The 18,185-nt window shown below is 41.5% G+C and overlaps 1 long non-coding RNA gene and 4 other non-coding genes across 5 annotated transcripts; 3 read left to right on the top strand and 2 right to left on the bottom strand.

The window, feature by feature from the left end:
* Positions 1-1,319: 1,319 nt before the first annotated feature.
* trnat-agu (transfer RNA threonine (anticodon AGU)) lies at positions 1,320-1,393 on the top strand. Its single transcript has one exon. It is a non-coding gene; the product is annotated as a tRNA-Thr (tRNA).
* A 2,907-nt stretch (positions 1,394-4,300) lies between these two features.
* trnar-acg (transfer RNA arginine (anticodon ACG)) lies at positions 4,301-4,373 on the bottom strand. The gene has a single exon. It is a non-coding gene; the product is annotated as a tRNA-Arg (tRNA).
* A 4,939-nt stretch (positions 4,374-9,312) lies between these two features.
* Positions 9,313-9,385, top strand: trnak-uuu (transfer RNA lysine (anticodon UUU)). Its single transcript has one exon. It is a non-coding gene; the product is annotated as a tRNA-Lys (tRNA).
* A 1,515-nt stretch (positions 9,386-10,900) lies between these two features.
* Positions 10,901-10,973, top strand: trnar-ccu (transfer RNA arginine (anticodon CCU)). The gene has a single exon. It is a non-coding gene; the product is annotated as a tRNA-Arg (tRNA).
* Positions 10,974-13,979: 3,006 nt separating this feature from the next.
* LOC116677011 (uncharacterized) lies at positions 13,980-16,493 on the bottom strand. The gene is made up of 3 exons (XR_004328894.1): positions 16,451-16,493; positions 14,637-14,688; positions 13,980-14,090 (listed from the first exon to the last, which is right to left on the bottom strand). It is a non-coding gene; the product is annotated as an uncharacterized LOC116677011 (long non-coding RNA).
* Positions 16,494-18,185: the final 1,692 nt, after the last annotated feature.

Below are 18,185 nucleotides of genomic sequence, written 5' to 3'. Positions count from 1 at the left end.
TAGGAATCCCCATCAGTCATTCAGAACTGCCCAAGGTACTTGTGAAATAGGCTCTTTTTTGTCTGATTGATGGTACCAACTGTAATGGAGTCTGTCAGGCCTCAGCAGAGAACCCCTCTGCTGTAAAAGCAGAACATATTTTACAGCTGTGATTTGGACTTGAAATCCAAAATAAATAAATAAATAATAATAAATAAATAAGTATTCAGTGATGTATACTGAAGACGTTAAAATCAGGCAGTCAGTGCCCAAAGTGCCTTGCCGGTAAGGTTCATGTTTATTTCACCTCTGACCTCAGTCAGCATCACATGCACCTAAAACCCCACCCGACAGTGATGTCACAGGGTCCTGGTGTACACCTGGGCCACGTTCAGCCCCAACAAAACAAGCATTAAAAAATGGGTCCAATCCATTTCCCTTTATTGCCCATCAACAGGCCACACCTGGGCAAAATTAAATAATGCTTGTTAGGCACTATAGCAACAACTAAAAATATATATATATATACACTCTTTCTAGTGCTGATAACATAAATACTGACTGATAATTAAGGCACTGAATTTGTACCCAGGATCTCTTGTTTACAAGTAACAGGTGTTTTAACCACTAAGCTACAGTGCCTCCTACAGGTTTGTGTGTCATGCAAGATTACAATGAGTTAGTGACCAGGGTTCCAACCATCCATCCATCTTTGTCAAGCAGCTCCAGCAGGGGACCCCGAACTTCCCTTTTCTGAGCAACTGGGGGATCCTTAGGCGTTCCCAGGCCAGGTTAGAGATATATTCCCTCCACCTAGTCCTGGATCCTCCCCGAGACCTACTCCCAGCTGGACGTGCCTGGACCACCTCCATAGGGAGGTCCCCAGGAGGCATCTAGACCTGGTCACCACTTTCTCATTTTTGTATTGCAGCACATCCAGCTGATAGAGCTTCTCAATGATCTGGAAGAGCTCCATGTTGGAAGGAACAGTGGATGTCAAAAGGTACTGTTGCGGTCGTAGCTGTTGCTCCACGATTCGTGCTGGGCCCTGAAGCGTCCTCCCCAGTCTGGTTCAAATGGTGACTGGTCCACCTGGTGGACCGAGCTTCACTGGCTCCACTTTAATTTTTGTGTTTCTTGTTGTTTTAACAAGTTTTGATATTACTGAAATGTAATTAGTAAAGAGTTATATTACTGTGTTAAAGCAAAAAGGAATACATTACTTTATTTGCGTTACTTTTGTACCACGTTACTCCCAATACTGCCAATCAGTACACTGCATGTTTAGCTTATTCAAGGTAAAAGAGAAATTGAGAATTAACATTACACCTGCTAATGGAGGTGTTGTGGCTTAGTTGGTTAAAGTGCCTGTCTAGTAAACAGGAGATCCTGGGTTCAAATCCCAGCAGCACCTTGTTGTTGCAGAGATTACCTCTGTTTGCATCCCATCATCATGTCCACCCAATCCCCCTGCTACCCATTAAACAGATCACTTTGCATTCAGTCTCGTAATCACCATAAAAATTAGGTATCACTGAAATTTAAACTTGTGTTGCTGCAGTCAGAGTATACAGCGCTCATCCTGAATGGGCCACTATAGTGCATCAGAATTGCTTGTTGAATGGTCTGTTAGCTTTGAAACCCCCCTTTCCCCACAGCTACTAATTGTCAGATATGGGTGGGGGAGTAGGCACTGCGTCCAAGGCAGCTTTATTTGTATAGCACATTTCAGCAACAGGGCAATTCAAAGTGGTCCAACCCTTTCTGTGTAAAAAAACAAAACAACTAAAGAAGTCTCTTGTTTGAGAGACAAAACTTCTGCAGAGAACCTTTCACCAAGTCCAGTTGCCCTTGGCCTAGTTGTGATCTTTAGGGGTAATAGCATGGATCAGGAACCAAAACGGACACAGTGGGCATTGTACGGCAATATTTGACACGTTTAGACCATGAAGACAGTTATCAGTTTATTTCCCATCTGGCAGGTATACTTGTGGACTCAGTTGGACATTTTGAAGATAATTGCACAATGTTGACCCAATTGTCAGTCTATTTCCCATTTGGCAGGGACATTTCTTGATTCAGGTGGACATTGTTGACAGAAACATTGGTGGATCTTTATTCCCACCATGGGATTTAGCCTGTATTGCACATTGGGGTACAAGGTCAATAAGATGCCATTAACATCTCGCGCAATGTATTGTCATTGTCAAGCAAATTGCCACCCTAGTGACTTTCTTCCATGTCTCCATGAACGCCCATATGTTTGGGCTGACAATTACAAGAGCAGCCGGAAACCCTAGTCGACCCAGTCCAAACCATCGTGGTAAGCCTCACTTGGTGTCCAAACTAAAATGATACGAGGCTACTTGGTAGACTCCTTACTGATGTTTATATCTGTACTCACAATGCCCTGTTTTAAAAAAAAAAACAGAAAATCACAAGTGTTACATGTGAATAATCAATGTGTGAGTAATCAGGAAGCTCACATAAAAGATAGTTGCAAGGTCTACCAAATGCTTAACTTTCCAACCCGTGAGCGGTTGGAACCTTGGTTGCCACCTTCCATCAAAATGTCAATCACAGACCTGGGCAGCAATTCCAGAGCAGAGTGGCGCAGCGGAAGCGTGCTGGGCCCATAACCCAGAGGTTGATGGATCTAAACCATCCTCTGCTAATTGCTATGCTTTGTATCTATTTCCTGTCTGTTGATGTCTAACAAAGCATCAGTTTCTGAAATGAAATGGTTCCACCTAAATACTGGAGCATAAAACAATAAATATACTACAGTACAAATTAATACCTATTGCAGCTCTTTCAAAAGAGTCTACCATAATACCTGCTTTGAATCAAAGCCATATCAACTGCTTGGAAGGCAGCTATGCTCACCACTATACCACCATTGCTGGACAATATAACGTTCACTGCAAATCTTGCAACACATCTGGTCATTGAGACTGAAAATAAATGCTCAGAGATGCAACAGTGGCTTCCAGTACCTATGAGGTATTACAATATTGTCCATGAAGGCACATCTGCCATAGAAGGATGTGTGACCACCATTAAAGGATGGCTTTCTTTGTCGGCAGGATTCAAACTTGCGAGGGGAGTCCCCAATGGATTTCAAGTCCATCGCCTTAACCACTCCGCCACGGCAACCTAAAAAGCAGAGAAATACTGATTTCCACTAATAGTGATAACCTATTCAAGGCAAGGCAAGGAAGCTTTATTTATATTGCACCTTTCAGCCATAGGGCAATTCAAAGTGCTTTACACAAAAAGTTAAAAAATAAAAATAGATAAAACACAAGAATAAAAGTTACAGTGCAGTACAGTAAATCAAACATTAAAGAAATTAACAACCATTTAAAGAAAGGCAACATCAAAAAGAAAGGTCTTCAGCCTTCAGCGTTCTGAATCAGCTGCAGCTGTCTGATTGATTTTTTAGGGAGACCTGTAAAGACACCGTTACAGTAGTCAAGTCTACTGAAGATGAAAGCATGGACCAGTTTTTCCAAATCCTGTTGACACATAAGTCCTTTGACCCTTGATATATTCTTAAGGTGATAATAGACTGACTTTGTAATTGTCTTAATGTGGCTGTTAAAATTCAGGTCAGAGTCCATGACTACACCAAGATTTCTGGCTTTGTCTGTTGTTTTTAACATTGTTGTTTGAAGCTGAGCGCAGACTTTTAATCGTTCCTCTTTTGCTCAAAAAACAACCACCTCAGTTTTTCCTTCATTTAATTTCAGAAAGTTCTGGCACATCCAGTTGTTAATTTGTTTGATGCACTCAGTCAGTTTATGTATTGGACTATAGTCCCCTGACGATAAGGTTATGCAAATTAGTGTGTTGTCCGTATAACTATGGTAACTTATTTTGTTGTTTTCCATAATCTGAGCCAGTGGAAGCATGTTAAGAACCAGTATTAATGCAAAGAAAGGACTGGAGCATTTGGAACTCTGGAACTCTGTCTGGCTTATTTATGTAGCATGGAAGCTACCGTTAGCTAACTAGCCAATAGTTACAATCACAATCGGACTGAAAATTGTTCTATGTCCTATAATGTTACAGACCGACGCGATACCAAACGCAAAAGGGTCTTATATACACAGTATATGTATTTATAAATATGTAAAATTAAGTTTTTTCATTTATTTTTTTAACCCAGCCACGCAGTAAGGCAAGAGCCTCACAGGAGCAGGCAAAGAGCCGCAGATTCGCCACCCCTGCACTAGAAGATCACGGCCACTTGGTAGCAGTAGGGCCTTGTTGTTGTGAAAGCATAGTGGGAACTCCGAAATATCAACTGTTGACAGTATGAGCTAGCCAGGATTCAAACCTAGAATCTTCTGATTCGTAATCAGACGCGTTATCCATTGCGCCACTAGCCTTACGTTCAGCATTAGCAATAGCTACGTTCTCACACCATTGCATGCAAACAGGGTTGATCTTTGTTGGCAAGTGTATAGAAGGCCAGTTAACCGTTTGTTACAGTCCAAAATTTGGGGACTCTTGCAGGACTTTTAGGCTAAGCTGTCCAGTTTCTATCAATGTAAAGTAAAGCAGAAGATGTAGTAATTCAAAGAAACAACAGAAAAGTAGCTTCTCACAGGTGCCGTGACCCAGATTCCTACCGAGGTTGCTGCAGCCACCGCAACGCAGAGTACCAAGCACTATAAGATCACGACCATGTGGTATTAAAATCACCGCGTTGTTGTGATAGCATAGTCGGAAATCAGATCCAAATTATGCTGCTATTTTCTAGGTTCCCCTAATTGATGAGTAACAACTGACAATTCCAGGGACTGTTTGTCTAGTACTGCTGATTCTAAAAAAACAACAACAGTGAAAGCTTGATGATAGCTGTGTTTCAGTTAAATTGAAGGATTTAGAGCTGTTTTAGCACATGTTGAAAAGCTATTTACGCATCATTTGGCTTTTTACTGTGTATTTGATTTACTGTGATAGACAGTTTTTACAGGAGTAAACTTGGAAATGAGGATCAAGTAATTTAATAGCTAAAGAACAGAACAAACTATCCAGGAGTCAACCCTAACATCTTGTGATCTGTAGCCAGACGCATTACCCATTGCCCCACTAGCCCTACTAGCTTTACAAAGCTGCCATGACCCGGATTCGAACAGGGGTTGCTGCGGCCACAACACAGAGTACTAACCACTATACGATCACGGCCACTTGGTAGCAGTAGGGCCTTGTTGTTGTGAAAACATAGTGGGAACTCTGAATATCAACTCTACTGATATTTTCCCGCTTTCCCTGATTGTTGACTTACAAATGAAGTTTACATGGATGGTTTATCTAGCACTGCTGATTCTGTCCTTCAGGGACAATTTTTATTTTCAAGGAAAAATGATTAGCAAGCGAAAACAAAAAACCAACAACAAAAGCTTGATTATTGGTGTAGTTGACTGACACTTAGAGGCTTAAATGAATTTACACACATGTTGAAACAATAATTACTCATACATTTATAGATGTACATTTTCTTTGTAGAGTTTGTCGGGGGGGGGTAAAGTTGGAAATGACGAACAAGGGATTTTGTCGCTAAAAAACACTACGAGCTAGCCAGGAGTCGAATCTAGAATCTTCTTATCTGTAGTCAGACGTGTTATCCATTGTGCCAAAGCTGGGGAACAATAGTCTCATGGGGGGGGAAGAAGAGGAAAAAGGGGAAGAGGGAGGGAAGAAGGAAAAAGAGGAAAAGGAAGAGGAAAAAGGAGGAAAAAAGAGGAAATGAGAGAAAAGATGAGAAAGATGCTTAATTAAACACAAAGGAAATTCACATCTACAAAAATAAATTTGATGGATGTGACTCCCTGATGGTCTAGTGGCTAGGATTCGGCGCTCTCACCGCCGCGGCCCGAGTTCAATTCACGGTCAAGGAACGGTCAGGACTAGACAGATTCAGGTGTAACATTTGAAAGAGTAAGTTCCTGGACTTGTATTTGGTTGATTTAACTCAAGAGGCTGTGATCCGTGTTGAATGGATAAAATACCTTTTTGCTGACACTTGTGAAAACATAATGTGGCCATGCAGACTAATTTTTCCAGTGGTGCAATTCATAGCATGGCAAGCATTGGTGGTTCATTGGTATAATTCTTGCCTGCCAGGCGGGAGGCCCGGGTTTGATTCCCGGCTAATGCAGCTTTCCTTCAACACTATTTCGAAATAGTCCTTGCACAAAAGGGGCATGTTTGTGTGAAGGCAAACAACTAATTTCTGGTAATGTTAACTTCTACATTTCAGCCATTCATGTTAGCTAAATTTTGATTGTTGGTGCACTAGGCACGTCAAGAGACTGTGATCCGTGTTTGATGGAATATAGATAAAATTACCATTTTGCTGAAACTTGTGAAAACATAATGTGGCCATGCAGACAGATTTTTTTCAGTGAAGCGTTTCATTTGAAGCGTTGGTGGTTCAGTGGTAGAATTCTCGCCTCCCACGCGGGAGACCTCGGTCCGATTCCCAGCCAATGCACCTTTGCTTTACTACAATTTGGAATTAGCCTTTGCACAAAAAGGGCATGTTTGTGTGAAGGCAAACAGCTCATTTCTGGTGATGTTAACTTCTAGATTTCAGTCATGCATGTTATCTCCATTTTGATTTTTGGTGCACTAGATAGCCCAAGAGGCTGTGATCCGTGTTTGATGGAAAATGGATAAAATTACCATTTTGCTGACACTTGTGAAAACATAATGTGGCGATGCAGACTGATTTTTTCAGTGGGGCAATTCTATGCACGTCAAGCATTGGTAGTTCAGTGGTAGAATTCTCGCCTGCCACACGGGAGACCCAGGTCCGATTCCCGGCTAATGCAGCTTCCCTTTACCCCTATTCGGAAATAGTCCTTGCATAAAAGGGGCATGTTTGTGTGAAGGCAAACAACTCATTTCTGGTAATGTTAACTTCTACAATTCAGCCACTCATGTTAGCTAAATTTCGATTGTTGATGCACGAAACGGGCGTATTTGTGTGGAAAGCAAACACCTCATTTCTGGTGATGTTAACCTCTAGATTTCAGTCATGAAAATCAGCCATACGGATCTGATCTTACCCCTTACCCCTTCGCCTTGGTTTTGCGTGTTCACGCGGGACCTAGTGCTGTCCCTTGCTCTTTTTGAACGAAGGCTAGGGCTAAGACCAAGGGGGGGATACCCCTTTGAAAGCTTACTGTAAACAAGGGCTATTGTACAGCAACCAATAATGGCTGCCGCATCGACCAGAGAGACCCATCAATGTAAATATTTTTGTCTTACATAATTGATTTAAAAATTACGACAGTCTTGTTTTGTGGTCTATACAGTTGTGTGCATATGCCGTATGTAGGAAAGTATACGCAGGAATACAAGCAATACAGGAATGACAAGCTACGTGTTTTACATAGTAGAAGAAGAACTATCCCGAAGGAAACATGGTATCCGAGGACTCTTTATTTATTTCCCATGACAGCATTGGCTATAAGTTTAGTATTTATTTCTGTCGTTACTACTTGCAGTATTCCAATAGTTGTAAAGTTAGTAAACCTTTCATTCAATAATCATTGAATTCACATTTTTTTTGCGTTTCTCTGCTATCAATTCTATCTCGATGTTCATGCTAGCTATGTGTGTGAATGTCCGTTTTGCTATTAGCTTTACTCTGATGTTTATGCTAGCACTATGCGTGTGAATGGGTAGTTAGCACATTGTTCATGTGTTGTATAGTTAAAGATAGCTTATCCTAGACTGCCGGGGGACTTCCCATGATGCACTAGGTACCTCTCTCCTCCTCCGTCTCTCCATCTGTATGCAACCTCATATGCCTTTGAGATACAAGAACTTCTTCACTTGCGTTAATGGCCGATTTGTGCAAACAAAAGGTGGAAACAGATGATCTTTAGTGTAGGGTTTGGTGATTTTATTACCCTTAAAGTGTCTGCCGGTGCTTAGCATTATTAGCACCACACTCAAACAATCTGAACTAACCGGCCTGCTTTTTAAGTGTTTGAAAAAGAAATATTTCCGGAAACAAACCAGGCGAAATTAAGCAAAATTGGGCCAGTTCTGGATGGGCTACCTGGTTGTGTATGGTTTGTAGGGACTGCATATGTTTTCGGCCTTGCAAAAAAGACATGGAAAGCATAGCTATAGAGTCCAAACCAAGATGCTACATGCTCCCATTCTGTTTCTGGAGGTAGACAGGAGTTTCTAAACACGAAGGGACTTGACCCTTGAATCTTCTGATCCGAAGTCAGACGCCTTGTCCATTAGGCCACATGGTTAAAAAAAAAAAGTAATATTTCCAAATCTGAATTGCCACGGTTTATCTGAAATTCAGGAGCGAGGTAACATTTGTAAGAAAGGCAGACTAATTAGGTGGCCAGTTAGCTTTTGTTGAAGGAAATAGATTGAATGCTAGGCACATCAGTTACCTGTGACTCATATTTGCACTTACTGAGCAGACAACCTTACAACTGTATGTTTTTGGCCTTGCTACAAAAGACATGGAAAGCAAAGCTATAGAGATTGAGACTTGTTTTGCGTTAATGGCCGATTTGTGCATACAAAAGGTGGATACAGATGATCTTGGGGGTAGGGTTAGGTGATTTTAGTACCCCTAAAGTGTCTGCCGGTGCTTAGCATTTTTTGCACCACACTCAAACAATCTGAGCTAACCGGCCTGCTTTTTGACTGTTTAAAAAGAACAGATGTCCAGAAATAATTAAGGCCAAATTGAGCAAAATTGGCAGAGTTCTGGATGAGCTGAAGTCAAAGTCAAAATCTGCTTTATTGTCAATTTCTTCACATGTCAAAACATACAAACAGATCAAAATCACGTTTCCCTCTATCCCACGGTGACAACAAGACATTTTTAACCAATTTGGTCCACAGACAAACATAACGTTCAAGTAAACAATATAGAAAGTAAAAATAAGAAGATATATACAATGAGGAAAATAAGAGCAGCAAAATTTTAGTTAAAAATGTGCAATTATGCATACAGTCGACAGTCAATGTAATAGTGCAAAAGTCAGGCGGTAGCATAGTGGTGCCAGTTATGTTATGCAGGTTTGCAGGATTTTCACAATCTGCAAGTGGCCATAATGAGTTGTGACTTTGAGCTTTTTAACCGTTTTGGCCAATTTAGCCAATTTTCAACCAGTTTCTGCAAAAACATTTGGTGTTCTCAGGCATTGTGCAAATTATGGTCTACCCTCCTACTGTCCAGAAGACCGTGATCATGGCAACAGCTTTTTGGGCTTCATTTACTTGCACTTTAATTTGTAGTTCAGGAGATTGTTTTTCCCATAGTCCTCTGTTTTAGAAGCCTGGGTAGCTCAGTCGGTAGAGCATCAGACTTTTAATCTGAGGGTCCAGGGTTCAAGTCCCTGTTCAGGCGCAGAGTTGCACATTCTGCTAGATGAGTTGTCCATTTGACATGCTTGTATGGACATGGACAAATTCGGACACTATCATATCATGTGTGTTCCATGCACAAGTCTTTAAAAAGAATTGTAGCTTTTTTTCCAGCAGGTTTGAATCATAACAATGTTGCTGGTAAGTCTAAATGTACAATAGGCAACCTACATCCATCTTGCTAGCACCCAGATCTCTGTACTCATCTCCATGCTTAGATAGTATGTCCAAGGACATACCACATATGTTCTATAACCCTTTTCATTGGTTTGCTACCACTCTTAAATAATTCCTTTCATTGTATCAATCTCAGAAATAACCAAAGAATGACAAATTCCATTCATGTGCTTGTGCCAGTGTTCAACCACCTGTCACTGTATTTTTAGCAGCAGTAGTGTTATTTTGTTTTTTAAAACACCTGCCCCATGTGAGGGTTGAACTCACAACCTTCAGATTATGAGACTGACGCGCTGCCTACTGTGCCAACGAGGCTATGAAAGGCATTGCAATGCTTCGCAAAATTTCAGAAAAACCAACAATTTGGTCGTCAATCTTAATAAAAACAATGTATGTGGAGACATATGTACTCACACAAAGGCTAAAATTGACCCTAGATGCTTTGTCATGACCCCATGAAAAGGGGAGACAAAAAACTGTGTGCAAAGGTTGTATACATGTATGCAAGGTGTATGCATGGATGAGTGTGAGGTATGGTGTCAGTGATTTATGCTGGACAGTGTAAAACTAACAAAGATGAGCGGGAGAGGTGCTGGACTGAGAGCACCTCTAGGGCAATCACAGATGCACAACCAATAATAAAACACTACTGAGTGAATGCGTTCAGAAAATGAAGACCATTGTTCAGAAAGCTTAATGAAGCTTCATTTGACAATAACTATTAACCACTTGAACCTGGTAAAAGATATGAGGTACTCATGCATAGCTAACCAGTGATTTACCTGCTATAGATGGTGGTTGGCATGCCAACGAGGCTTGGAAATTTGCAGATGGTGATTCAGAGGAGATGTAACAGTTTAAAGTGTAAAGTAACTTAATTTAATAAATTGTCCGCCTGCAGTGCCAACGAGAGCTCTTCTCTAATATTACTGGGTACGCAATAGCTATTCAACTTTAGAAGGTATTGTTTATCTCAGAAACAACGATAGACAGCACCATCTTATCACAACGCCCATGTTTGTGTTTCTTCAAAGTTTGCAAAAACATTCATCTGAACTCGGAAATCAATTGATGAGATTTTGGAGGTCAAAGGTTCAATGTCAAGGTGACTCTGCCCTCATGTCTGTCCAGCCAATTCTTGAGAATGCAATATCTCTGGACGCCTAGAGGGAAGCACTTTAAATTTGGCATACATAACCACTAGGAGTCGCGGATGAACTGATTTTCGATTTTGGAGGTCAAAGGTCAAGGTTACTGTTTCATTACGTCTCCTGAACTGTATATGTATTTCTCCTGAACTGGTGAGCTTTGCGGATGTGAAGCCCCAGTGGCCTAATGGATAAGGCACTGGCCTCCTAAGCCAGGGATTGGGGGTTCAAGTCCCATCCGGGGTGAATTTCAGCAGATTGGCACAATAGAAGCGTCCAGGGCCTCTGACCCAGAGGTTGATGGATTGAAACCATCCTCTGCTAACTCTGATTTCCATGGTGAGATGAATCATGATATAGCTGCTGGAAAAGTTGTTGCCAGCCCATGAAAAGTGGCAAGTCATGTTCTGGCAGATTAAAAACATCCAGTACCCTGTCAGGATCTTGTAATTTTTTGTTGGTTTTCGGTTGCATGCACCATCGGTTGCATGGATGGGACATCAATACCCCGGTTCTATCACTGATCGCTGTCTTGTCTTTGTCGTTCGACGACTATTTGGGCTCACACCTTAACACACCGAAGTATCTCAGCCTAAAATCACGCTGCACCTCAAAGGACTCTCAAGCACTCCCAGCTGTGCTTTTGCAGAAGAGCGCCTTGTTTTCTTTTAGCTTGGGAAAAGGCTTTAGCTTATGACAAGGTAAACAGATTGCACCATTGTGCTACTCATTAGTGTGTCCACTTCAGTTATGTATTGAAGCACATCCTTAGAGCTATGGCCCTCATTATTAACCTAACGTACGACAGTCTTCACGTGAGATTCATGAAAGTTCGTATCACACCAATCAGAGCGTAAGAATGATCGTACTGATAAATGCAGCGGCTAGAAACAATTGTAATTTAAATATCACGCCCAATATATTCTCAGTTTTGAGGCCTCGCCTCTATTATTTATGACATGGCCAGACATAATCCGGCTAAGAAGCGGCACTTTTCAGAGGTGGGGATTTAAAGCCTGACATCCCAGGTGCTCTGGTGCAGCCAGATACCACCAGGCCCAGGGGAATATGCCGCCTAAGAAAAATGCAACCCTACCGATGAGAAGAATAAACATTGTGAAAATAACGAAAATATGAATACATTAAACATATACGGGCATTGAACATATTGCTGCAGTCTCAGTCTTTGGATGGTATAGGTAGCGCCCCGTCAGCATGTCATGATATAGCAGGTTCTCATGACTGAGACCTGCTATATCATGACATGTTTAATTTACTATATAATAATTTTCGAGACAGGTCCTACTGAAGATCTGTTGGATCAGTCAGGATGGCCGAGCGGTCCAAGGCGCTGCGTTCAGGTCGCAGTCTCCACTGGAGGTGTGGGTTCAATCCCACTTCTGACAACTAGTGTTTCATTTGGAACTTATGTCTAAGAGTTGATATTGGAATAAAGAACTTAGCAGTTCTTTGTATTTAAGAGGACATGAATGTGCATGAGAAACGCAATTCCAAGTGCAGCGTTTTGTGAGCATCTTTATTGTCAACACATGTAAAGTTCCTTAGGGGCCCGTAGTGGATGAAATGGTAAAACATTTGCCCTGGATGCATAGAATTCCTGCCATATTGAGAGACAAAGTTTGGGTGTCCTGAAAAAGGGTTTGAACTCTATCTCGCCGACCTCTTTTTTTTACTGTTTCTTGTTATGTCACGGCAAGAAGTATTATGCTTTTGAGTCGTTTGTCCATCTCTACATCAGAATCAGAAATAAAAAAAAAACATCAGATATATGCAGTCTCTGTGGCGCAATAGGTCAGCGCAGTCGGCTGTTAACTGAAAGGATGGTGGTTCAAGTCCACCCAGGGACGTTTGTTGCTTAAATAACCTGGAGTGAGCCAACTCTGGGATTTATCCTTCTGCAGAAGACCATAGAGCAGCCTGAAGATAACCCAAGTGGCCTTAGGTCTATCAGAAGATACAGTTCTGGAAACCATGTACATATTAATCTTTACAGTCATTGGTATGCAGGTCACTTGATGTAATACAAGCAAATACATAAGGACAGACAGAGACAAAAATTGAGAGAAAAGAAAAAGAGACTAGCTGTCTGGAGGATAACCAATTGAGATTGTGTGCGTCTTTGAGAACTGTAAGTCATAGAACTGATGTTGTCAGTTCATGTAAGCCTGTTGTTGTATTGGTCTGTAGTTCTGGTACATTTAAAAGTTAGCTTGTTACGTTCTTCTACTGTTGGCTAGGTTACACCTGGCTGTTGATTGGATATAATGGCGATTGTTTAACGTCCTTGCTCATTAAGATAATGTAATTAGTAGTTGGTTTATGTTATTATTTACCAGCTTATATGATTCCTATACATTGTGTATGGTAGCCTTTACAATGTTGTTAATTTAATTTATTACACACACACATTCATAGCAGAGCTGCCCCCCCCCATGTTTATACTGATGATTGATTTGTAATAAATCAACAGAGAGAAGTTGTCTCCATCTGTGTTTAACAGACACACCTGGGCTCAGTTGGAAACACAATCAGCTTTAAATCCAGTTCTAATCTAGTCCTCACTAAATTTCAAATAATTTCCCTGGAGTTACCATTATTTAAAAAAAAAAGTAATCTAATTAAATTGGAACATACACAGACTTCTCACAAAATCACACTTGAATTCATATCTTGCTACTCGGTCAGAATCTTATTAACCTGGAGTCCCAGTCTCTGTCAATATAAATAGGCTATATCTTTATATATGTTTTAGCCTATTGGCAGACGGACATTTAAAATGTAGGCAATGGCATATAAAGAATAAAGAATAAAGAATAAAGAGTCTTTTCTCCATGTCCACTGTAGTTTCTCAGTGTGCTCTCTAGTAACATGTGTCTGGTCCAGGGAGCTTTGTCATTCATAAGGCTACTTTTACTTTTATATTTTAAGTATATTGCCAAGCCTGTACAGATGGAGGAGAGATGAAATGTGTCAGTAATATAGGAGATTGTTGGCTGGAAGTATGGAGATACTAATATGCATTACTTAAAAGGAGAAAACTAAAAACATTCTATGGTCATGTAAGTATGTGTTTTCCAATAAAAAGATTGACTTGAGAATAATTACTTGGTCTATAAGTGATGCTCAGAGGCCCGACATGGCCCTTCTATGTTCATGTTAGTATGTGTTTTCCAATAAAAATTTGACTCGAGAATAATTAATTAGTCTATAAATGATGCTCAGAGGCCCCACATGGCCCTCACCTTGTTCGGCTTATTGAAGAGGCAGCTCCCGCCCCCCTGGAGCAAGAACTGGATGTACTCATCAACGCTGCAGCGAGAAAACTTTCTGGGTAGATAGTATCTGCATTCGCACACGCACGCGTGTGTGCGCGCACGCACACACACACAGATCGAGACCAGGACATGACAAAAAAATTAAAAACGGCTCAATACTTTTCTGCCAGTAAGGAACGTGGGTGTCTGTGCCACCACTTTGCAATCTGACATAAATGTTACCATCTGTAGTAGGATATTACTCATATGAATAATTCAATCTGTATGGTTCCCTCTGTTTAGGAGAGCCAAATCACATTAAAAAATCACATTCTGTGTAGTAATACTTTTATTATTAATTTTGTAATTCTTTCAAGGTGGTGGGCATGCTGGTGTCTGATGTTTCAACGCATCAAATGCAAGCTGTGATTGAGATTGTGAGTAAAAGTCAAAGCATCCCTCTGTTACCGGTGTTTAATTGTCTAATTAAGTAAAATGAACAGAACAAATTGCAGCGACAAGAAAACAGTCTTGCTGTTTAATTTTGTCAACAAACAGAGAAGAGATTACTTTTGCAGGTCTGTTGTGTTTTGTTTTTGTTGTTCCATCAGTGTGCTATGATGTGAATTTTTACCCTGTGTCTTCCATGATGCAGCCCAGCTAAGCATCTGGGCACCTGCAGTCCCCTGTAATGAAGACAAGGAGGAAGAAGAGCATAGATGAGTGGGAAAAGGTGACTCAAAGGAAAGGAAAAGGAAAGGAAAAACATAATGTGTAATTGGCATTTACAACCCAAGATATAACATTCACGTGCTGCAGCGAGAGTTATGATCAGCAAAGAAGAATACACACACGGCCATTTATTAGGTACACCTGTCCAACTGCTCGTAACACTTAATTTCTAAGCAGCCATCACATGGCGGCAATCAATGCATTTAGGCATGTAGACATGGTCAAGAGAATCTCCTGCAGTTCAAACCGAGCATCATTAGGGGAGAAAGGTGATTTGAGTGACTTTGAACGTGGCATGATGTTGGTGCCAGAAGGGCTGGTCTGAGTATTTCAGAAACTGCTAATCTACTGGGATTTTCACGCACAACCATCTCTAGGGTTTACAGAGAATGGTCCGAAAAAGAAAAAACATCCAGTGAGCGGCAGTTCTGTGGGCGGAAATGCCTTGTTGATGCCAGAGGTCAGAGGAGAATGGCCAGACTGGTTCGAGCTGATAGAAGGGCAACAGTGACTCAAATAACCACCCGTTACAACCAAGGTGGGCAGAAGAGCATCTCTGAAGCACAGTACGTCGAACTTTGAGGCAGATGGGCTACAGCAGCAGAAGACCACATCGGGTGCCACTCCTTTCAGCTAAGAACAGGAAACTGAGACTCCAATTTGCACAAGCTCATCGAAATTGGACAATAGAAGATTGGAAAAACGTTGCCTGGTCTGATGAGTCTCGATTTCTGCTGCGACAGTCGGATGGTAGGGTCAGAATTTGGCGTCTACAACATGAAAGCATGGATCCACCTGCTTGTATCAACGGTTCAGCTGGTGGTGGTGTGGTGTCATGGTGTGGGGAATATTTTCTTGGCACTCTTTGGGCCCTTGGTACCAATTGAGCATCGTTTGCAACGCCACAGCCTACCTGAGTATTGTTGCTGACATGTCCATCCCTTTTACGACCATATGTACCCAACTTCTGATGGCTACCTTCAGCAGGATAATGTGCCTGTCATAAGCTGGAATCATCACAGACGGTTTCTTGAACATGACAATGAGTTCGCTGTACTCAAATGGCCTCCACAGTCACCAGATCTCAATCCAATAGAGCATCTTTGGATGTGGTGATACGGGAGATTCGCATCATGGATGTGCAGCCGACAATCTGCGGCACTGTGTGATGCCATCATGTCAATATGGACCAAAACTCCCTGAGGAATGCTTCCGCACCTTGTTGAATCTATGCCACGAAGAATTGAGGCAGTTCTGAAGGCAAAAGGGGGTCCAACCCATTACTAGCATGGGGTACCTAATAAAGTGGCCGGTGAGTGTAGACTTTCCATAGAACTGGCACCTAGTGACAGAGGCATGGAGAGCCTATAGTGTGTGCACTGAGCTCTTGTCCTGACGTTAAATAATAGGCATAATGGCTCTTCAACTAGTCAGAGCCCAGTGTTCAGTGGCAGCAATGTTCTAACCACCGCCCCCTCCTTCTTGGACACAGGTGACTTGTCCACCCAATAGAAGAGTCTAATGACAGAAGAGAACTGATGGACACGATACAACACCCAACTCTCTCTCCAACAACCCCCCCTCAAAAACCATCCCTCCTCCTCGCAATCCTTCCCACATGAGATCTTGCTTTGATCATTTATTCAGTTAAGCGCCTGGTTTATTAGATCTCTCTATCGCCCCCCTGCATTATCAAGGTTTCATGTTATCTTTTACCTGCAGAGTTGCGTACGTTGTTCCACCTCATGCCGATGTTCTGCCGGGCCGAGACTCTGGCACAAGTGATGGCCTACATCCCATACTGGAACAAATACCCATTGGAAAACTTAATTTTGAGATGGGGACAACGTTAATATACAATGCTAAAGTTAACTTGGGCTGCACCAAACATGATGTACTTAAAACCAGGATTAAAGTAATGATAATGATAAAAATAGGGCTACAGCCACAGCAAGTTTAGCTTAGCATAGAGACTGGGAGCAGGCTCTGTCAAACGGTGACAATAGCCTTAAAAGTTGTTAAGTCTGTACAAAAACAAAAGTGTAAAAACAACATAGTATGAATTAATCAGTACTTCTACTTTTACCAGAGTATTTGTTAACACAATTATCTGTTCTTCTACTTGAGCACGGGCAGTGAGTACTTTTGCATCTCTGACGGCCTCTGTATTGTTCTGTTTAGAGTATTGTAATATTGTGTGTATAGACTAGTGTGTATATTTTTTTGTTTCGGTTGTTTGTGTGTTTGTGTTAAGCACAGTGTGAGCAACAATGCTCCAAAGAAAAATCCTCGTATGTGTTCCTCATACCTGGCGCAATAAAGCTGATTCTGATTCTGATTCTGATTCTGGTATGCAGGTCACTTGATGTACTCCAAGCAAATACACAAGCCCCCCCCAACATTTTTGTGATACCTGGCGTGTACTGTATGATCAAGCTTGTTGCTGTGACCAAGAAACCACCAGCACAATGACTGATACATCATCAGTTTCCCAAATTTTTCTTGGATGCCAATTATTTGAATTCAAAGTCAGAATCTAGTTGACATGTAAGAACAGTACAATGCACGTCCAGCTTCTACATTTCCGCATGAGTCAGCTTCCCCCAATTTCTGAGTAACAGGAAAATAGCCTGATAAGCATACATGTGCAGCTCAACCTCAAAAGCATAAAGCAAATGCTTGTGGCTTAAAAATCGAGTTCCCACTTATAAAACACAGACAGCGCAGTCTCTGTTGACGCAATAGGTCAGCGCAGTCGGCTGTTAAACCGAAAGGATGGTGGTTCAAGTCCACCCAGGGACGTTTGATGCTTAAATAACCTGGAGTAAGCCTACTCTGGGTTTATCATTCTGCAGATAAATATAGCAGCCCTAAGATAACCCAAGTGGCCTTACCTTTATCTAAAGGTACATTTCTGAAAACCATGTACTGTACATATTAATCTTTACGGTCATTGGTATGCAGGTCACTTGATCTAATACAAGCAACACATAAGGCCAGACTGAGACAAAAAGTGAGAGAAAAGAAAAAGAGACTAGTGTCTAAAGGACAACCAGTTGAGATTGTGTGCGTCTTTGAGAACTGTAAGTCATATAACTGATGTTGTCAGTTCATTTAAACTAATGAGGAAATTTGACAGATGAAAATCAAGTCCTTATTCTTTCAAACATCACACCTGAGTCTCTCAATTCCTGACCCTTCCCTGACCGGGAATCGAACCCGGGCCGCGGCGGTGAGAGCGCCGAATCCTAGCCACTAGACCATCAGGAGTCACATCTTTCAAATTTATCTTTGTAGATGTGAGTTTTCTTTTCACCTTCTGGAATGACTCATTGTTTTAGGCGAGGAGTGGCGCCTGGCTAGAGCTTCAGAAGGCAGGACATGACAGATTACACATCTGTCACATATCAGTTTGTATTCTTAAATACCAAGTCTCTTGCTGTTCCTTGAC

The sequence above is a fragment of the Etheostoma spectabile genome, unplaced genomic scaffold (assembly GCF_008692095.1).
Source record: "Etheostoma spectabile isolate EspeVRDwgs_2016 unplaced genomic scaffold, UIUC_Espe_1.0 scaffold00004231, whole genome shotgun sequence".
NCBI lineage: Eukaryota > Metazoa > Chordata > Actinopteri > Perciformes > Percidae > Etheostoma > Etheostoma spectabile.
This window is presented reverse-complemented; position numbering and strand designations above follow the sequence as displayed.